This window comes from Coregonus lavaretus, assembly GCF_964263955.1.
Source record: "Coregonus lavaretus genome assembly, contig: HAP1_SCAFFOLD_567, whole genome shotgun sequence".
Taxonomy (NCBI): domain Eukaryota; kingdom Metazoa; phylum Chordata; class Actinopteri; order Salmoniformes; family Salmonidae; genus Coregonus; species Coregonus lavaretus.
The window spans coordinates 95996-119307 of record NW_028164954.1 but is presented as its reverse complement, the minus strand read 5'-3'; the positions used below and the strand labels follow the sequence as shown (position 1 = coordinate 119307).

General features: G+C 42.4%; 1 protein-coding gene across 1 annotated transcript in view; it reads right to left on the bottom strand.

Moving 5' to 3' along the window:
• galt (galactose-1-phosphate uridylyltransferase) overlaps nucleotides 1–23312 on the bottom strand; it is a 144167-nt gene that overhangs the window by 55039 nt on the left and 65816 nt on the right. The window lies entirely within an intron of this gene.

Sequence of the window (23312 nt, the reverse complement as noted above, 5' to 3'; positions counted from 1 at the left end):
GGGATTAGGAGGAAGGAGGAGAGAGGAGGAGAGGAGACAGTGGAGAGGAGAGAGGGATTAGGAGGAAGGAGGAGAGAGGAGGAGAGGAGACAGTGGAGAGGAGAGAGGGATTAGGAGGAAGGAGGAGAGAGGAGGAGAGGAGACAGTGGAGAGGAGAGAGGGATTAGGAGGAAGGAGGAGAGAGGAGGAGAGGAAACAGCAGCATCACACAGGGACAGAGAGTAATATCATGTCTGTCTGTCACCTCAGGACAATAATAACACACTAACTCTAACCCTAACCCAGCAGAACTGGCTCTTTAAATAACCCACCACAACGCAGGGCTGTTCTAATATATGCAAAGATACTAGGCAAAGAAACGCGTTCCAGAAACGGTTCTGTTTTTCCCCAAACCATAGGAAGCAACTTCAGCAAACATGAAGATGGATGGACAGCAGAGCAGCAACAACATGAAGATGGATGGAATAGGATCCTATCCATCCATCTCTTCCTCCATCTCTCCCTCCATCCATCTAATCCTCCTCCCCTCTCCATCCATCTCTTCCTCCATCTCTCCCTCCATCCCTCTAATCCTTCTCCCCTCTCCATCCATCTTTCCCTCCCACACCCAAGGGTGGCTCGCAGGCAGCATCAACCCAATTTTACCTGCAGCACATAGAGACAGAGAGGATTATATATTCAGTTTTTTAAGTTTTCAGTTTTTCCATATACATTTCATGGTTTACAATATCAGATGACTTGATACAGTCAGGTATTTTTATTGTAGATGAGCCATATATACTGAACAAAAATATAAACTTAACATGCAACAATTTCAAGAATTCTACCTGGTTACAGTTCATATATGTCACGGGTGCTGAAGGTGGGTGTGGTGCAGGAATCAAGCGCAGGACGCAGAAACTAAGTCCAAAAGACTTTAGTGAAATATTCACGTAGTACACGAGCCCAACAAGCCCGGAGGCGAAATAAAGGCGCACACAGGCGTCAAACAAAAGGCGCACTAACATGTGGAAAATCCTCTCCAAACAACGGAGGGAAACACGTAGCTCAGAACACCAAACAGAAGCGTAATCACACACAACACCATACACACACAACGAGAACTAAATAGGACACTAATGAGGACTAACTAGACACAGGTGTACAACATCAAGACCAAACCAAACGAACATGAAACATACAACGGTGGCAGCTAGTACTCCGGGGACGACGACCGCCGAAACCTGCCCGAGCAAGGAGGAAGAGCAGCCTCGGCCGAAACCGTGACAATATAAGAAAATCAGTCAATTGAAATAAATTCATCAGGACCTAATCTATGGATTTCACAGGGCATGGGCACAGCCATGGGTGGGCCTGGGAGGGCATAGGACCAACCACTGGGGAGCCAGGCACACCAACGGGGGAACCAGGCCCAGTCAATCAGAATGAGTTTTTCAACACAAAAGGGTGTTATTACAGACAGAAATACTCCTCAGCACTTCATCTGTGGCATTGAGTTGAGTGACAAAACGGTACATTTTAGAGTGGCCTGTTATTGTCTCCAGCACAAGGTGCACCTGTGTAATGATCATGCTGTTTAATCAGCTTCTTGATATGCCACACCTGTCAGGTGGATGGATTATCTTGGCAAAGGAGAAATGCTCACTAACAGGGATGTAAACTAATATGTGCACAACATTTGAGAGAAATAAGCTTTTTTTGCATATAGGACATTTCTGGGATTTTTTATTTCAGGTCATGAAACATGGGACAAGCACTTTACATGTTGCGTTTATATTTTAGTTCAGTATACATAGCAGATTACAGTGCATTCGGAAAGTATTCAGATCCCTTAACTTTTTCCACACTTTGTTACGTTACAGCATTATTTTAAAATGGATTAAATAAATACAAATCCTCTTCAATCTAAACACAATACCCCATAATGACGAAGAGAAAACAGGTTTTCATAAATGTTTCCACATTTATTAAACATAAAATACAGAAATACCTTATTTACATAAGTATTCAGGCCCTTTGCTATGAGACTCAAAATTGAGACAAGGTGCATCCTGTTTCCGTTGATATTCCTTGAGAAGTTTCTACAACTTGATTGGAGTCCACCTGTGGTAAATTCAATTGATTGGATATGATTTGGAAAGGCACACACCTGTCTATATAAGGTCCCACAGTTGACAGTGCATGTCAGAGCAAAAACCAAGCCATGAGGTCGAAGGAATTGTCCGTAGAGCTCCGAGACAGGATTGTGTCGAGGCACAGATCTGGGGAAGGGTATGAAAACATTTTTGCAGCATTGAAGGTCCCCAAGAACACAAGAATGGGAGAAACTCCCCAAATACAGGTGTGCCAAGCTTGTAGCATCATACCCAAGATGACTCGAGGCTGTAATCGCTGCCAAAGGTGCTTCAACAAAGTACTGAGTAAAGGGTCTGAATACTGTTACATGTACATTTTATATATATACACACTACCGGTCAAAGGTTTTAGAACACCTACTAATTCAAGGGTTTTTCTTTATTTTTACTATTTTCTACATTGTAGAATAATAGTGAAGACATCAAAACTATGACATAACACATATGGAATAATGTAGTAACCAAAAAGTGTTAAACAAATCAAAATATTTTTTATATTTCAGTTGAGTTTATATTTTCTTCAAGTAGCCACCCTTTGCCTTGATGACAGCTTTGCACACTCTTAGCATTCTCTCAACCAGCTTCATGAGGTAGTCACCTGGAATGCATTTCTATTAACAGGTGTGCCTTCTTAAAAGTTAATTTGTGGAATTTCTTTCCTTCTTAATGCGCTTAAGCCAATCAGTTGTGTTGTTACAAGGTAGGGGGGTATACAGAAGATAGCCCTATTTGGTAAAAGACCAAGTCCATATTATGGCAAGAACAGCTCAAATAAGCAAAGAGAAACGACAGTCCATCATTACTTTAAGACATGAAGGTCAGTCAATCCGGAACATTTCAAGAACTTTGAACGTTTCTTCAAGTGCAGTCGCAAAAACCATGAAGCGCTATGATGAAACTGGCTCTCATGAGGACAACCATAGGAAAGGAAGACCCAGAGTTACCTCTGCTGCAGAGGGTAAGTTCATTAGAGTTACCAGCCTCAGCTTGCAGCCCAAATAAATTCTTCACAGAATTCAAGTCACAGACACATCCCAACATCAACTGTTCAGAGGAGACTGCGTGAATCAGGCCTTCATGGTCGAATTGCTGCAAAGAAACCACTACTAAAGGACACCAATAAAAAGAAGAGACTTGCTTGGGCCAAGAAACACGAGCAATGGACATTAGACCAGAGGAAATCTGTAATTTGGTCTGATGAGTCCAAATTGGAGATTTTTGGTTCCAACCGCCGTGTCTTTGTGAGACGCGGTGTGGGTGAACGGATTATCTCCGCATGTGTGGTTCCCACCATAAAGCATGGAGGAGGAGGTGTTATGGTGTGGGGGTTCTGTGCTGGTTACACTCTATGTGATTTATTTAGAATTCAAGGCACACTTACCCAGCATGGCTACCACAGCATTCTGCAGCGATACGCCATCCCATCTGGTCTGGGCTTAGTGGGACTATCATTTGTTTTTCAACAGGACAATGACCCAACACACCTCCAGGCTGTGTAAGGGCTATTTTACCAAAAAGGAGAGTGATGGAGTGCTGCATCAGATGACCTGGCCTCCACAATTCCTCAACCTCAACCAAATTGAAATGGTTTGGGATGTTGGATGGCAGAGTGAAGGAGCCAACAAGTGCTCAGCATATGTGGGAACTCCTTCAAGACTGTTGGAAAAGCATTCCAGGTGAAGCTGGTTGAGAGAATACCAAGAGTGTGCAAAGCTGTCATCAAGGCAAAGGGTGGCTATTTGAAGAATCTCAAATATAAAATATATTTTGATTTGTTTAACACTTTTTTGGTTACTAAATTATTCCATGTGTTATTTCATAGTTTTGATGTCTTCACTATTATACTACAATGTAGAAAATAGTAAAAATAAAGAAAAACCCTTGAATGAGTAGGTGTTATTAAAGGAAAGGTAGAAAAAAAATCAGTTCAACATAATGCAACCTGCGTCATATTGGACTAATCAAATCAGTTCAACATAATGCAACCTGCGTCATATTGGACTAATCAAATCAGTTCAACATAATGCAACCTGCGTCATATTGGACTAATCAAATCAGTTCAACATTATGCAACCTGCGTCATATTGGACTAATCAAATCAGTTCAACATAATGCAACCTGCGTCATATTGGACTAATCAAATCAGTTCAACATAATGCAACCTGCGTCATATTGGACTAATCAAATCAGTTCAACATAATGCAACCTGCGTCGTATTGGACTAATCAAATCAGTTCAACATAATGCAACCTGCGTCGTATTGGACTAATCAAATCAGTTCAACATAATGCAACCTGCGTCGTATTGGACTAATCAAATCAGTTCAACATAATGCAACCTGCGTCATATTGGACTAATCAAATCAGTTCAACATAATGCAACCTGCGTCGTATTGGACTAATCAAATCAGTTCAACATAATGCAACCTGCGTCGTATTGGACTAATCAAATCAGTTCAACATAATGCAACCTGCGTCGTATTGGACTAATCAAATCAGTTCAACATAATGCAACCTGCGTCGTATTGGACTAATCAAATCAGTTCAACATAATGCAACCTGCGTCGTATTGGACTAATCAAATCAGTTCAACATAATGCAACCTGCGTCATATTGGACTAATCAAATCAGTTCAACATAATGCAACCTGCGTCATATTGGACTAATCAAATCAGTTCAACATAATGCAACCTGCGTCATATTGGACTAATCAAATCAGTTCAACATAATGCAACCTGCGTCATATTGGACTAATCAAATCAGTTCAACATAATGCAACCTGCGTCATATTGGACTAATCAAATCAGTTCAACATAATGCAACCTGCGTCATATTGGACTAATCAAATCAGTTCAACATAATGCAACCTGTGTCATATTGGACTAATCAAATCAGTTCAACATAATGCAACCTGTGTCATATTGGACTAATCAAATCAGTTCAACATAATGCAACCTGTGTCATATTGGACTAATCAAATCAGTTCAACATAATGCAACCTGCGTCATATTGGACTAATCAAATCAGTTCAACATAATGCAACCTGCGTCATATTGGACTAATCAAATCAGTTCAACATAATGCAACCTGTGTCATATTGGACTAATCAAATCAGTTCAACATAATGCAACCTGTGTCATATTGGACTAATCAAATCAGTTCAACATAATGCAACCTGTGTCATATTGGACTAATCAAATCAGTTCAACATAATGCAACCTGCGTCATATTGGACTAATCAAATCAGTTCAACATAATGCAACCTGCGTCATATTGGACTAATCAAATCAGTTCAACATAATGCAACCTGTGTCATATTGGACTAATCAAATCAGTTCAACATAATGCAACCTGTGTCATATTGGACTAATCAAATCAGTTCAACATAATGCAACCTGTGTCATACTGGACTAATCAAATCAGTTCAACATAATGCAACCTGCGTCATATTGGACTAATCAAATCAGTTCAACATAATGCAACCTGCGTCATATTGGACTAATCAAATCAGTTCAACATAATGCAACCTGTGTCATATTGGAATAATCAAATCAGTTTCCTCAGTAGGCCACCTGATGGACTTGGCACATTTACATATTTTAAAACATTTTTACTCATTTAGCAGACACTTTTATCCAGAGCGACTTACAGTTAGTGAGTGCATACATTTTTCATACTGGCCCCCCGTGGGAATCGAACCCACAACCCTGGCGTTGCAAGCGCCATGCTCTAACAACTGAACTACAAGGGACCACATGAAGTTCATAAGTAGAAAGCCTAATCTACTGATCCCACTCTACACCCCCCACTACTCATATTGCGCAGAATATTAACTTAATAATAATTTATCCATCCATCATTTTTTTTGTGCACCAGGCAAAAAAGGATTAGCTGCGTAGACCGGTTATAAAGTAGCAGGAGCAGTTAGTGAGTTTAGAAAACAGGAGAAGCATCTGCCATGGAGACATAAACAACTGATAACAACAGAGTTCTAAATAAAGGGTCAGTAATCAAGGGAGTAATGAAGTCCATGTGTGACTGATAATGATGGTTGCCAGGTGTGCGTAAAGGTGGGTTGCCAGGACCGGTGGTTAGTATAGACCGGCGACGTCGAGCGCCGGAGAGGGGGAGCGGGAGGAGATGTGACACAGATGTATTTTCTGCTGAGGTTGTTCTCTGCTAGGAATGCAGTGGCTTCAACCTTGGATATGAAGGACATTTTCTCAACATGGTAGTCCACCATCATTATCGGCGGGAAGTGTAATCCATCCTGAATACCGTGATCTCTCAAGACGTTCTTTATGAAGGCACTCCTCTGCTTCCGAACATCTACTGAGTAGTGGTTGTATGTGTAGTTAAATCTTACCCAGACATTGCGCTAAATGTGAACGGGGGCACTGGAGCCGAACAGGTTGAAGAAGAATGTTTCAAAGAACGCTGTAGGATCACTTCCCTCTCAGCCTTCTGTCCTACTTCTATTTTACAGTTCTGTGGGATCACTTCCGTCTCAGCCTTCTGTCCTACTTCTATTTTACAGTTCTGTGGGATCACTTCCCTCTCAGCCTTCTGTCCTACTTCTATTTTACAGTTCTGTGTTCTTCTCGTTCAGGGCCTCCAGCTGCGTTTCCACTTTCTCTAGGTGAGTGTCCATTGTGAGGGTTTTGTCCATTGTGAGGGTTTTGTCCATTGTGAGGGTTTTGTCCATTGTGAGGGTTTTGTCCATTGTGAGGGTTTTGTCCATTGTGAGTGTTTTGTCCATTGTGAGGGTTTTGTCCATTGTGAGGGTTTTGTCCATTGTGAGTGTTTTGTCCATTGTGAGGGTTTTGTCCATTGTGAGTGTTTTGCCTGCACCATCGCTGATGTGTTGCTCCATTGTATTCAGCCGTCCAGCCAGTATGTTAGATTTGTTTACATTTTAGTAATTTAGCAGACGCTCTTATCCAGAGCGGCGTCCAATTAGTGAGTGAAAACATTTTTCATACTGGCCCCCCGTGGGAATCGAACCCACAATCCTGGCGTTGCAAGCACCATGCTCTACCAACTGAGCTACAGAAGACCCAGAGTTACCTCTAAGTTCATTAGAGTTACCAGCCTTTTGTAGCCGGCATCAAACAAAGGAAATCAATGAATCCCACTACCATGCTGTCCATGCAATGTGACCAAGTTAACCAACGCAATGAATACAGCTCAAGAGAAAGCATGGACGTGATTACAATTGGAAATGCTAAAATAGAAGAAAAGGTCACTGATTCCAGCCACGTTGTTGTACGTAGAGACTAGAATCAAATAATGGAACTCCCAACACTTCCCACGTCAAGTCTGAGGTCCTGAGCGCTCTGGAGCAGGTTTTCATCAAGGATCTCTCTGTACTTTGCTCTGTACATCTATCCCTCGATCCTGACTAGTCTTCCCAGTCCCTGCCGCTGAAAAACATCCCCTCAGCAGGATGCTGCCACCACCGTGCTTCACTGTAGGGATGGTGCCAGGTTTCCTCCAGACGTGACGCTTGGCATTCAGGCCAAAGAGTTCAATCTTGGTTTCATCAGACCAGAGAATCTTGTTTCTCATGGTCTGAGAGTCCTTTAGGTGCCTTTTGGAAAACTCCAAGCAGGCTGTCATGTGCCTTTTACTGAGGAGTGGCTTCCGTCTGGCCACTCTACCATAAAGGCCTAATTGGTGGAGTGCTGCAGAGATGGTTGTCCTTCTGGAAGGTTCTCCCATCTCCACAGAGGAACTCTGGAGCTCTGTCAGAGTGACAATAGGGTTCTTGGTCACCTCCCTGACCAAGGCTCTTCTCCCCCGATTGCTCAGTTTGGCCGGGCAGCCAGCTCTAGGAAGAGTCTTGGTGGTTCCAAACTTCTTCCATGTAAGAATGATGGAGGCCACTGTGTTCTTGGGGACCTTCAATGCTGCTCACATTTTTTGGTACCCTTCCCCAGATCTGTGCCTCGACACAATCCTGTCTCGGAGCTCTACAGACAATTCCTTCAACCTCATGGCTTGGTTTTTGCTCTGACATGTCCTGTCAACTGTGGGACCTTATATAGACAGGTGTGTGTCTTTCCAAATGATGTCCAATCAATTGCATTTACCACAGGTGGACTCCAATCAAGTTGTAGAAACATCTCCAGGATGATCAATGGAAACAGGATGCACCTGAGCTAAATTGAGTCTCATAGCAAAGGGTCTGAATACTTACAGTACCAGTCAAAAGTTTGGACACACCCACTCATTCCAGGGTTTTATAACACCTCCTCATTCCAGGGTTTTAGAATACCTCCTCATTCCAGGGTTTTATAACACCTCCTCATTCCAGGGTTTTATAACACCTCCTCATTCCAGGGTTTTATAACACCTCATTCCAGGGTTTTATAACACCTCCTCATTCCAGGGTTTTAGAACACCTCCTCATTCCAGGGTTTTAGAACACCTCCTCATTCCAGGGTTTTAGAACACCTCCTCATTCCAGGGTTTTAGAACACCTCCTCATTCCAGGGTTTTAGAACACCTCCTCATTCCAGGGTTTTAGAACACCTCCTCATTCCAGGGTTTTAGAACACCTCCTCATTAGGACACACCTCCACCTCCTCATTCCAGGGTTTTATAACACCTCCTCATTCCAGGGTTTTATAACACCTCCTCATTCCAGGGTTTTAGAACACCTCCTCATTAGGACACACCTCCACCTCCTCATTCCAGGGTTTTATAACACCTCCTCATTCCAGGGTTTTATAACACCTCCTCATTAGGACACACCTCCACCTCCTCATTCCAGGGTTTTATAACACCTCCTCATTCCAGGGTTTTATAACACCTCCTCATTCCAGGGTTTTATAACACCTCCTCATTAGGACACACCTCCACCTCCTCATTCCAGGGTTTTATAACACCTCCTCATTCCAGGGTTTTATAACACCTCCTCATTCCAGGGTTTTATAACACCTCCTCATTCCAGGGTTTTAGAACACCTCCTCATTAGGACACACCTCCACCTCCTCATTCCAGGGTTTTATAACACCTCCTCATTCCAGGGTTTTATAACACCTCCTCATTCCAGGGTTTTATAACACCTCCTCATTCCAGGGTTTTATAACACCTCCTCATTAGGACACACCTCCACCTCCTCATTCCAGGGTTTTATAACACCTCCTCATTCCAGGGTTTTATAACACCTCCTCATTCCAGGGTTTTATAACACCTCCTCATTAGGACACACCTCCACCTCCTCATTCCAGGGTTTTATAACACCTCCTCATTAGGACACACCTCCACCTCCTCATTCCAGGGTTTTATAACACCTCCTCATTCCAGGGTTTTATACCACCTCCTCATTCCAGGGTTTTATAACACCTCCTCATTCCAGGGTTTTATAACACCTCCTCATTCCAGGGTTTTATAACACCTCCTCATTAGGACACACCTCCACCTCCTCATTCCAGGGTTTTATAACACCTCCTCATTCCAGGGTTTTATAACACCTCCTCATTCCAGGGTTTTATAACACCTCCTCATTCCAGGGTTTTATAACACCTCCTCATTCCAGGGTTTTATAACACCTCCTCATTAGGACACACCTCCACCTCCTCATTCCAGGGTTTTATAACACCTCCTCATTCCAGGGTTTTAGAACACCTCCTCATTCCAGGGTTTTAGAACACCTCCTCATTAGGACACACCTCCACCTCCTCATTCCAGGGTTTTATAACACCTCCTCATTCCAGGGTTTTATAACACCTCCTCATTAGGACACACCTCCACCTCCTCATTCCAGGGTTTTATAACACCTCCTCATTCCAGGGTTTTATAACACCTCCTCATTAGGACACACCTCCACCTCCTCATTCCAGGGTTTTATAACACCTCCTCATTCCAGGGTTTTATAACACCTCCTCATTCCAGGGTTTTATAACACCTCCTCATTCCAGGGTTTTATAACACCTCCTCATTCCAGGGTTTTATAACACCTCCTCATTAGGACACACCTCCACCTCCTCATTCCAGGGTTTTATAACACCTCCTCATTAGGACACACCTCCACCTCCTCATTCCAGGGTTTTATAACACCTCCTCATTAGGACACACCTCCACCTCCTCATTCCAGGGTTTTATAACACCTCCTCATTCCAGGGTTTTATAACACCTCCTCATTCCAGGGTTTTATAACACCTCCTCATTAGGACACACCTCCACCTACTCATTCCAGGGTTTTTCTTTATTTTGACTATTTTCTACATTGTAGAATAATAGTGAAGACATCGACACTATGAAATAACACATATGGAATCATGTAGTAACCAAAAATGTGTGGTTCCCACCGTGAAGCATGGAGGAGGAGGTGTGATGGTGTGGGAGTGCATTGCTGGTGGCACTGTCTGTGATTTATTTAGAATTCAAGGCACACTTACCCAGCATGGCTACCATAGCATTCTGCAGCGATACCCCATCCCATCTGGTTTGCGCTTAGTGGGACTATCATTTGTTTTTCAACAGGACAATGACCCAACACACCTCCAGGCTGTGCAAGGGCTATTTTACCAAGAAGGAGAGTAATGGAGTGCTGCATCAGATGACCTGTCCTCCACAATCCCCCGACCTCAACCCAATTGAGATTGTTTGGGATGAGTTGGACGGCATAGTGAAGGAAAAGCAGCCAACAAGTGCTCAGCATATGTGGGAACTCCTTCAAGACTGTTGGAAAAGCATTCCAGGTGAAGCTGGTTGAGAGAATGCCAAGAATGTGCAAAGCTGTCATCAAGGCAAAGGGTGGCTATTTGAAGAATCTCAAATGTTAAATATATTTTGATTTGTTTAACACTTTTTTGGTTACTAAATTATTCCATATGTGTTATTTCATAGTTTTGATGTCTTCACTATTATTCTACAATGTAGAAAATAGTAAAAATAAAGAAAAACCTTGAATGAGTAGGTGTGTCCAAACCTTTGACTGGTACTGTATATAAATAAGCTATTTCTGTTAATACATTTGCAGAAATGTCTAAAAACCAGTTTTTGCTTCGTCATTATGGGGTATTGTGTGTAGATTGATGAGGAAAATAAATGCATTTAATCAATTTTAGAATAAGGCTGTAACGTAACAAAATGTGGAAAAAGGGAAGGGGTCTGAATACTTTCTGAATGCACTGTACCTATAGATATATATATATAACTATAAAACTGTAAATGTCTTGATATATCAGCTTTCAGATTTGCTTAATCAAAGGACTAGATAGAGAATACATTCTCAGGGCAGGATCTTCAGCTGCCTGCTACTGCTCACTAGCACTGCATTCTGGGAAGTCAATGATTACAGCCTCTACACTTGGCCACTATATCAGTATGCAGCTACTTTACAGATGGGCCTCTTCTTCAGAAAATGTCAAATCAAATCAAATTGTATTTGTCACATGCGCCGAATACAACAGGTGTAGACCTCACAGTGAAATGCTTCCTTACAGCCCTTAACCAACAATGCAGTTCAAGAAATAGAGTTAATAAAATATTTACTAAATAAACTAAAGTAAAAAATAAAATAAAAAGTAACACAATAAAATAACAATAATGCAGCTATATACAGGGGGTACCGGTACCGAGTCAATGTGCTGGGTACAGGTTAGTCCAGGTAATAATGAGGCTATATACAGGGGGTACCGGTACTGAGTCAATGTGCTGGGGTACAGGTTAGTCCAGGTAATAATGAGGCTATATACAGGGGGTACCGGTACTGAGTCAATGTGCTGGGGTACAGGTTAGTCCAGGTAATATGTACATGTAGGTAGGAGTAAAGAGACTATGCATAGATAATAAACAGCGAATAGCAGCAGTGTAAAAACAAAGGGGGGGAGGATCAATGTAAAAAATAAAATTATTTATTTATTTATAAATAGTCTGGGTAGCCATGATTAGCTGTTCAGGAGCCTTATGGCTTGGGGGTAGAAGCTGTTAAGAAGCCTTTTGGACCTAGACTTGGTGCTCCGGTACCGCTTGCCGTGCGGTAGCAGAGAGAACAGTCTATCACTTGGGTGACTCAACGATGGAACCAGTTTTATACTAAACAGTGAAGTATACTGGAAGTCTTGAAATGTCTGTGATGTCCCTTCTGAACACATTGGAATAGAGTAGCATGATTATTGATATTATTGAGACTACTGACAAATCTTCAGAAGCAAAGGACAAAACTATCTGAGCATTTCTGTAGCTGTAGGTATAGAATGGGAGGCAGTTGATAGTTGAAGTGACATGTGCTCTCAGAAGCTACTAGTGGTGTCAGTCTGTCCGTCAGCATGCAGAGGGGTGGAGATGGAAGTAAAGGTTGATTAGATTAGAATACTAATTACTGTCTGTAATCTACTTAGAATCCTGATGGTTAAGACAAAGAAAGGCATGCTGGTTAGTCCTATAGAGGAGAGACAGCAATAGAAAGGCATGCTGGTTAGTCCTATAGAGGAGAGACAGCAATAGAAAGGCATGCTGGTTAGTCCTATAGAGGAGAGACAGCAATAGAAAGGCATGCTGGTTAGTCCTATAGAGGAGAGACAGAAATAGAAAGGCATGCTGGTTAGTCCTATAGAGGAGAGACAGCAATAGAAAGGCATGCTGGTTAGTCCTATAGAGGAGAGACAGAAATAGAAAGGCATGCTGGTTAGTCCTATAGAGGAGAGACAGCAATAGAAAGGCATGCTGGTTAGTCCTATAGAGGAGAGACAGCAATAGAAAGGCATGCTGGTTAGTCCTATAGAGGAGAGACAGAAATAGAAAGGCATGCTGGTTAGTCCTATAGAGGAGAGACAGCAATAGAAAGGCATGCTGGTTAGTCCTATAGAGGAGAGACAGCAATAGAAAGGCATGCTGGTTAGTCCTATAGAGGAGAGACAGCAATAGAAAGGCATGCTGGTTAGTCCTATAGAGGAGAGACAGCAATAGAAAGGCATGCTGGTTAGTCCTATAGAGGAGAGACAGCAATAGAAAGGCATGCTGGTTAGTCCTATAGAGGAGAGACAGCAATAGAAAGGCATGCTGGTTAGTCCTATAGAGGAGAGACAGCAATAGAAAGGCATGCTGGTTAGTCCTATAGAGGAGAGACAGCAATAGAAAGGCATGCTGGTTAGTCCTATAGAGGAGAGACAGCAATAGAAAGGCATGCTGGTTAGTCCTATAGAGGAGAGACAGCAATAGAAAGGCATGCTGGTTAGTCCTATAGAGGAGAGACAGCAATAGAAAGGCATGCTGGTTAGTCCTATAGAGGAGAGACAGCAATAGAAAGGCATGCTGGTTAGTCCTATAGAGGAGAGACAGCAATAGAAAGGCATGCTGGTTAGTCCTATAGAGGAGAGACAGCAATAGAAAGGCATGCTGGTTAGTCCTATAGAGGAGAGACAGCAATAGAAAGGCATGCTGGTTAGTCCTATAGAGGAGAGACAGCAATAGAAAGGCATGCTGGTTAGTCCTATAGAGGAGAGACAGCAATAGAAAGGCATGCTGGTTAGTCCTATAGAGGAGAGACAGCAATAGGTTGCTGTAACTAGCCTAGACTGAGAAAATATATTGTGGCTTATGTCTCAACAGACAGTAAAACTCAAAGCATATTAGTAGCCTACTCAGGGCCCACGGCCCCCGATATGAAGAGCTGGAACTGGCCTACTAGAGGGAGACTCCATCACTACCGAACTCTACTTCACACCACCTCAAAAGGTATCTAACTCCCTCTCTCTGCAATACTGCTGATAGATGGCATTGTTTTCAGATGTCTACATCAGAGCTCCTCCTCTTCATCGTCACTAGACGACGGACTAATCCCCTCCTCTTCATCGTCACTAGACGACGGACTAATCCCCTCCTCTTCATCGTCACTAGACGACAGACTAATCCCCTCCTCTTCAACGTCACTAGACGACGGACTAATCCCCTCCTCTTCATCGTCACTAGACGACGGACTAATCCCCTCCTCTTCATCGTCACTAGACGACGGACTAATCCCCTCCTCTTCATCGTCACTAGACGACGGACTAATCCCCTCCTCTTCATCGTCACTAGACGACGGACTAATCCCCTCCTCTTCATCGTCACTAGACGACGGACTAATCCCCTCCTCTTCAACGTCACTAGATGACGGACTAATCCCCTCCTCTTCAACGTCACTAGACGACGGACTAATACCCTCCTCTTCATCGTCACTAGACGACGGACTAATCCCCTCCTCTTCATCGTTACTAGACGACGGACTAATCCCCTCCTCTTCATCGTCACTAGACGACGGACTAATCCCCTCCTCTTTGTACTCCGCTAAAGCCAGTCTGCTCTGTTTCCATATTAAATGTCCCTGGCCACAGAGAAACTAGTAAAACCCAGCGCTCATCCAGAGAGGCTGAATAGTTGAGTCCCTGATGCTATAAAACCATCACACACAGAGAAGGAGACAGGGAGGAGGGGAGTTGGGGGTGGGGGGGGGGTAACAGTCTTCAAAGTGCCTTTCCAGTCCAGAGAGCCAACAATGTTTTAGTTTTTTTACTGTGTTTTAGAAGAAAAAAAAGACTAGGCGTATCTTTTTACATTTAAAACTGTCTAGCAGCTCAATTTAGGTTTCTCAATAAAGTGTTTTTACTGACCTGTTTTTATACACAATAACAATCTAATAACAGTTGGAAAATCAAGGAGTTGTTTTACGAGACCAGAGTAAAGACATCTGGAAGACCAGAGTAAAGACATCTGGAAGTGAGCACAGCATTGCACTATTCATGGATCCCAAGGGAAGCGAGGCAAAAAATTGACCAAGAAAAAAAAGAGAAAAACATTAAATAATGTATCTTTCGTCTCTGCGTGTTTCATAATTTTTCTTCAATTCACAAGAGGCTGAATGTACACTACATATCCAAAAGTATGTGGACACCTGCTCGTCGAACATCTCATTCCAAAATCATGGACATTAATATGGAGTTAGTCCCCCCTTTGCTGCTATAACAGCCTCCACTCTTCTGGGAAGGCTTTCCACTAGATGTTGGAACATTGCTGCGGGGACTTGCTTCCATTCAGCCACAAGAGCATTAGTGAGGTCGGGCCCTGATGATGGGCGATTAGGCCTGGCTCGCAGTCGGCGTTCCAATTCATCCCAAGGGTATTCTATGGGGTTGAGGTTAGGGCTCTGTGCAGGCCAGTCAAGTTCTTCCACACCGATCTCGACAATACATTTCTGTATGGACCTCGCATTGTGCACGGGGGCATAGTCATGCTGAAACAGGAAAGGGCCTTCCCCAAACTGTTGCCACAAAGTTGGAAGCACAGAATCGTCTGGAATGTCATTGTATGCTGTAGCGTTAAGATTTCCATTCACTGGAACCAAGGGGCCTAGCCCAAACCATGAAAAACAGCCACAGACCATTATTCCTCCTCCACCAAACTTTACAGTTGGCACTACGCATTCGGGCAGGTATTGTTCTCCTGGCATCTGCCAAACCCAGATTCGTCCGTCGGACTGCCAGATGGTGAAGTGTGATTCATCACTCCAGAGAATGCGTTTCCACTGCTCCAGAGTCCAATGGCGGCGAGCTTTACACCACTCCAGCCAACGCTTGGCATTGCGCATGGTGATCTTAGGCTTGTGTGCGGCTGCTCGGCCATGGAAACCCATTTCATGAAGCTCCCGACGAACAGTTATTATGCTGCCGTTGCTTCCAGAGGCAGTTTAGAACTCGGAAGTGAGAGTTGAAACCGAGGACAGACGATTTTTTACACGCTTCAGCACTCGGCGGTCCCGTTCTGTGGCCTACACATACTGAGCAGCTCATGTTATAGACAGAAGCATGCTACATGGCAGACCAATCCAAACTCCTCTCAGCATCTCCAGCCCATCCATTATCTCAGCCAATCATGGCTAGCGGGAAGATTCCTGTCTTTTTCTGTGGCTAAACCTACTAGGCTCGTAATAAATAAATAAATAATTGTATTTACAGATTACAAGTTTGTTATTAAGGCACATGAAAGTTCACATGTTCCAGAAGGCATTTATGCCAAAAAAAACTCACTAGACTATATAATAATGTTGTAATTATTCAGATAGTTATAATGTTGTCATTATTCAGATAGTCATAATGTTGTCATTATTCAGATAGTCATAATGTTGTCATTATTCAGATAGTCATAATGTTGTCATTATTCAGATAGTCATAATGTTGTCATTATTCAGATAGTCATAATGTTGTCATTATTCAGATAGTCATAATGTTGTCATTATTCAGATAGTCATCTACGAAGCTAACATATGGAATTGTTTTTAGATGGTCATACCATGGATCATTTAGCTAATTGATTTAGAATTGTGGACTCCTTTAGGTAGAAAAAAACACAAATATTGAATTTGGTCTTTACTACTATAGCCCATAGAAACACATTGAATAAAACATTCACAAATGGCAAAAAAGACGGTCAAAAATAAACCATAAGGAATAAGGTTCTGAAGTGTCTGTCCTGTATCTAGGAGACATAAGACAGATCAGGACATATTTAACCCCTTATTTTTGTTGGCACAACACTACCTCTATACTTCCATTCATTTGTATGGGTTACCTTCAGACGAGTTCCATGACACTTGTGGGAGTTATAGAGCAAAATGGAGAACACCATCGTGTTCGCGAGAGTCTCCCCTTTCCATGGAATGGTCAAACCATTCGGAAGCTACAGACGTTATCGTGAGAATACAGATTTTTGGGATGTCTCATGGTCTGACATACACCGCTGTAGCTCAGCCACCTTCCACGGCAGACGCGGAAGGCCAGATATCTCTAGTTTAAACTGACAGATTTTGATGTCGATTTTTGTATTATGTTACTTAGATTGCCTAACGGGTGCGTCAATAGACTCTTCAGGATTAAATTGCTCTGTAGCTACATAAACTTTTCAAAAACAATAACAATGTATTTAATTTAATCTAAAATGGAACCTGACCATGATTCATTCTGTGGGAATCTGGTGGTTCTCAGTTGACGCAACCCTCACGTGTTCCCCTCACTGTTCCCTGGCAGTAATGTAGTAATGTAGTAATGCAGTAATGCAGTAATGTAGTAATGCAGTAATGTAGTAATGCAGTAATGCAGTAATGCAGTAATGCAGTAATGTAGTAATACAGTAATGTAGTAATGTAGTAATGCAGTAATGTAGTAATGTAGTAATGCAGTAATGTAGTAATGTATTAATGCAGTAATGTAGTAATACAGTAATGTAGTAATACAGTAATGTAGTAATGTAGTAATGCAGTAATGTAGTAATACAGTAATGTAGTAATACAGTAATGTAGTAATGCAGTAATGCAGTAATGTAGTAATGTAGTAATGCAGTAATGTAGTAATGTAGTAATACAGTAATGTAGTAATGTAGTAATACAGTAATGCAGTAATGTAGTAATGCAGTAATGCAGTAATGTAGTAATGCAGTAATGTAGTAATGTAGTAATGTAGTAATGCAGTAATGTAGTAATGCAGTAATGTAGTAATACAGTAATGCAGTAATACAGTAATGTAGTAATGTAGTAATACAGTAATGTAGTAATGCAGTAATGTAGTAATGCAGTAATGTAGTAATGCAGTAATGTAGTAATGCAGTAATGTAGTAATGTAGTAATACAGTAATGTAGTAATGTAGTAATGCAGTAATGTAGTAATACAGTAATGTAGTAATGCAGTACTGTAGTAATACAGTAATGTAGTAATGCAGTAATGTAGTAATGCAGTAATGTAGTAATACAGTAATGTAGTAATACAGTAATGTAGTAATGTAGTAATGCGATAATGTAGTAATGTAGTAATGTAGTAATACAGTAATGTAGTAATGTAGTACTGCAGTAATGTAGTTATGTAGTAATGTAGTAATACAGTAATGCAGTAATGTAGTAATGCAGTAATGTAGTAATGTAGTAATGCAGTAATGTAGTAATGCAGTAATGTAGTAATGTAGTAATGTAGTGTAACGGTCAGGACTCAGGTACTGCTAGCGGTCAAGTTAAAACAAGCCTGAGATGTTGTGGTGCTACAGAGGTGAACCCTGGATAATGAGTCTTCTCTCTCTGTAACCTCATACAGCAGGGTAGTGATTCTCCAGAACGCTCCTATTGGCTCTCTACCGTCAACAGAAGATTAAACACCAACAAACAAAGCTCCAGGAGTGATGCACCGGGGAAGCCAAGCCAGAAGAAAAAGCCATATTACAACATATGTGTTGTGATAATTGCATTGTTTGCTCTATAACCTGTTAGTTAATGTCTTGACACCGTGATATACAGTCGTGGTCAAAAGTTTTGAGAATGACACAAGTATTGGTCTTCACAAAGTTCGCTGCTTCAGTGTTCTGAGATATTTTTGTCAGATGTTACTATGGTATACTGAAGTATAATTACAAGCATTCCATAAGTGTCAAAGGCTTTTATTGACAATTACATTAAGTTTAAAGAAAGAGTCAATATTTGCAGTGTTGACCCTTCTTTTTCAAGACCTCTGCAATCCGCCCTGGCATGCTGTCAATTAACTTCTGGGCCACATCCTGACTGATGGCAGCCCATTATTGTATAATCAATGCAACCCCACACATGAATGGTCTCAGGATGCTTTACTGTTGGCATGACACAGGACTGATGGTAGCGCTCACCTTGTCTTCTCCAGACAAGGTGTTTTCCGGATGCCCCAAACAATCGCAAAGGGGATTCATCAGAGAAACTGACTTTACCCCAGTCCTCAGTAGTCCAATCCCTGTACCTTTTGCAGAATATCAGTCTGTCCCTGATGTTTTTCCTGGAGAGAAGTGGCTTCTTTGCTTCCCTTCTTGACACCAGGCCATCCTCCAAAAGTCTTTGCATCACTGTGCGTGCAGAAGCACTCACACCTGCCTGCTGCCATTCCTGAGCAAGCTCTGCCCTGGTGGTGCCCCGATCCCGCAGCTGAATCAACTTTAGGAGACAGTCCTGGCGCTTGCTGGACTTTCTTGGGTGCCCTGACGCCTTCTTCACAACAATTTAACCTCTCTCCTTGAAGTTCTTGATGATCCGATAAATGGTTGATTTAGGTGCAATCTTACTAGCAGCAATATCCTTGCCTGTGAAGCCCTTTTTGTGCAAAGCAATGATGACGGCACGTGTTTCCTTGCAGGTAATCATGGTTAACAGAGGAAGAACAATGATTTCAAGCACCACCCTCCTTTTAAAGCTTCCAGTCTGTTATTCTAACTCAATCAGCATGACAGAGTGATCTCCAGCCTTGTCCTCGTCAACACTCTCACCTGTGTTAACGAGAGAATCACTGACATGATGGCAGCTGGTCCTTTTGTGGCAGGGCTGAAATGCAGTGGAAATGTTTTTTGGGATTAAGTTCATTTTCATGGAAAAGAGGGACTTTGCAATTAATTCCAATTCATCTGATCACTCTTCATGACATTCTGGAGTATATGCAAATTGCAATCATCAAAACTGAGGCAGCAGACTTTGTGAAAATTAGGATTTGTGTCATTCTCAAAACTTTTGACCATGACTGTACACCGTTGAAGTCAGAGGTTTACATACACCTTAGCCAAATACACAAATACAGATTTTCACAATTCCTGAAATTTAATTCCAGTAAAAATCTGTTTTAGGTCAGTTAGGATCACCACTTTATTTTAAGAATGTGAAGTGACAGAATAATAGTAGAGAGAATGATTTATTTCAGCTTTTCTTTCTTTCATCACATTCCCAGTGGGTCAGAAGTTTACATACACTCAATTAGTATTTTGTACCATTGCCTTTAAATTGTTTAACTTGGGTCAAACGTTTCGGGTAGCCTTCCACAAGCTTCCCACAATAAATTGGGTGAATTTTGGCTCATTCCTCCTGACAGAGCTGGTGTAATTGAGTCAGGTTTGTAGGCCTCCTTGCTCGCACACACTTTTTCAGTTCTGCCCACACATTTTCTATAGGATTGAGGTCAGGGCTTTGTGATGGCCACTCCAATACCTTGACTTTGTTGTCCTTAAGCCATTTTGCCACAACTTTGGAAGTATGCTTGGGGTCATTGTCCATTTGGAAGACCCATTTGCGACCAAGCTTTAACTTCCTGACTGATGTCTTGAGATGTTGCTTAAATATATCCACATTATTTTCCTTCCTCATGATGCCATCTATTTTGTGAAGTGCACCAGTCCCTCCTGCAGCAAAGCACCCCCACAGCATGATGCTGCCACCCCCGTGCTTCACGGGTGGGATGGTGTTCTTCAGCTTGCAAGTAGCCCCCTTTTTCCTCCAAACATAACGATGGATTAGCAAACACAACGTGCCATTGGAACACAGGACTGATGGTTGCTGATAATGGGTCTCTGTACGCCTATGTAGATATTCCATTAAAAATCAACCGTTTCCAGCTACAAAAGCCATTTACAACATTAACAATGTCTACACTGTATTTCTGATCAATTTGATGTTATTTTAATGGACAAAAAACCTGCTTTTCTTCCGAAAACAAGGACATTCCTAAGTGACCCCAAACTTTTGAACAGTAGTGTATATACAGTGGGGAGAACAAGTATTTGATATACTGCCGATTTTGCAGGTTTTCCTACTTACAAAGCATGTAGAGGTCTGTAATTTTTATCATAGGTACATTTCAACTGTGAGAGACGGAATCTAAAAAAAATCCAGAAAATCACATTGTATGATTTTTAAATAATTAATTTGCATTTTATTGCATGACATAAGTATTTGATCACCTACCAACCAGTAAGAATTCCGGCTCTCACAGACCTGTTAGTTTATCTTTAAGAAGCCCTCCTGTTCTCCACTCATTACCTGTATTAACTGCACCTGTTTGAACTCGTTACCTGTATAAAAGACACCTGACACACACTCAATCAAACAGACTCCAACCTCTCCACAATGGCCAAGACCAGAGAGCTGTGTAAGGACATCAGGGATAAAATTGTAGACCTGCACAAGGCTGGGATGGGCTACAGGACAATAGGCAAGCAGCTTGGTGAGAAGGCAACAACTGTTGGCGCAATTATTAGAAAATGGAAGAAGTTCAAGATGACGGTCAATCACCCTCGGTCTGGGGCTCCATGCAATATCTCACCTCGTGGGGCATCAATGATCATGAGGAAGGTGAGGGATCAGCTCAGAACTACACGGCAGGACCTGGTCAATGACCTGAAGAGAGCTGGGACCACAGTCTCAAAGAAAACCATTAGTAACACACTACGCCGTCATGGATTAAAATCCTGCAGCGCACGCAAGGTCCCCCTGCTCAAGCCAGCACATGTCCAGGCCCGTCTGAAGTTTGCCAATGACCATCTGGATGATCCAGAGGAGGAATGGGAGAAGGTCATGTGGTCTGATGAGACAAAAATAGAGCTTTTTGGTCTAAACTCCACTCGCTGTGTTTGGAGGAAGAAGAAGGATGAGTACAACCCCAAGAACACCATCCCAACCGTGAAGCATGGAGGTGGATGGGGCCATGTATCGCGAGATCTTGGCCAACAACCTCCTTCCCTCAGTAAGAGCATTGAAGATGGGTCGTGGCTGGGTCTTCCAGCATGACAACGACCCGAAACACACAGCCAGGGTAACTAAGGAGTGGCTCCGTAAGAAGCATCTCAAGGTCCTGGAGTGGCCTAGCCAGTCTCCAGACCTGAACCCAATAGAAAATCTTTGGAGGGAGCTGAAAGTCCGTATTTCCCAGCGACAGCACCGAAACCTGAAGGATCTGGATAATGTCTGTATGGAGGAGTGGGCCAAAATCCCTGCTGCAGTGTGTGCAAACCTGGTCAAGACCTACAGGAAACGTATGATCTCTGTAATTGCAAACAAAGGTTTCTGTACCAAATATTAAGTTCTGCTTTTCTTTATGTGTCAAATACTTATGTCATGCAATAAAATGCAAATTAATTACTTAAAAATCATACAATGCAATTTTCTTGGTTTTTGTTTTAGATTCCGTCTCTCACAGTTGATGTGTACCTATGATAAAAATTACAGACCTCTACATGCTTTGTAAGTAGGAAAACCTGCAAAATCGGCAGTGTATCAAATACTTGTTCTCCCCACTGTGTGTGTATATATATATATATATATATATATATATATATATATATATATATATATATATATATATATATATATATATATATATATATATATATAGCAAATTTATTAAAAATAAGACAGAAATACCTTATTAACATAACTATTCAGACCCTTTAATATGAGAATAAAAATTTAGCTCAGGTGAATCCTGTTTCCATTGATCATCTTTGAGATGTTTCTAAAACTTGATTGGAGTCCACCTGTGGTAAAGTCAATTGATTGGACTTGATTTGGAAAGACACACACCTGTCTATATAAAGGTCCCACAGTTGACAGTGCATGTCAGAGCAAAGACCAAACCGTGAGGTCGAAAAAATTGTCCGTAGTGCTCCGAGACAGGATTGTGTCGAGGCAAGGATCTGGGGAAAGGTACCAAAAAATTGGAAGAAGTTGGAACCACCAAGACTCTTCCTAGAGCTAGCCGCCCGGCCAAACTGAACAATCGGGGGAGAAGGGCCTTGGTCAGGGAGGTGACCAAGAACCCGATGGTCACTCTGACAGAGCTCCAGAGTTCCTCTGTGGAGATGGGAGAACCTTCCAGAAGGACAACCATCTCTGCAGCACTCCACCAATCAGGCCTTTATGGTAGAAGGCACATGACAGCCCACTTGGAGTTTGCCAGAAGGCACCTAAAGGACTCTCAGACCATGATACACAACATTTTCTGGTCTGATGAAACCAACATTGAACTCTTTGGCCTGAATGCCAAGCGTCACATTTGGAGGAAACCTGGCACCTTCCCTACGGTGAAGCACGGTGGTGGCAGCGTCATGCTGTGGGGATGTTTTTCAGTGGCAGGTACTGGGAGACTAGTCAGGATCGAGGGAAAGATGAACGGAGTAAAGTACAGAGAGATCCTTGATGAAAACCTGCTCCAGAGCACTCAGGACCTCAGACTGGGTCGAAGGTTCACCTTCCAACAGGACAACAACCCTAAGCACACAGCCAAGACAACGCAGGAGTGGCTTCGGGGCAAGTCTCTGAATGTCCTTGAGTGGCCCAGCCAGAGCCTGGACTTGAACCTGATCGAACATCTCTGGAGAGACCTGAAAATAGCTGTGCAGCCACGCTCTTCATCCAACCTGACAGAGCTTG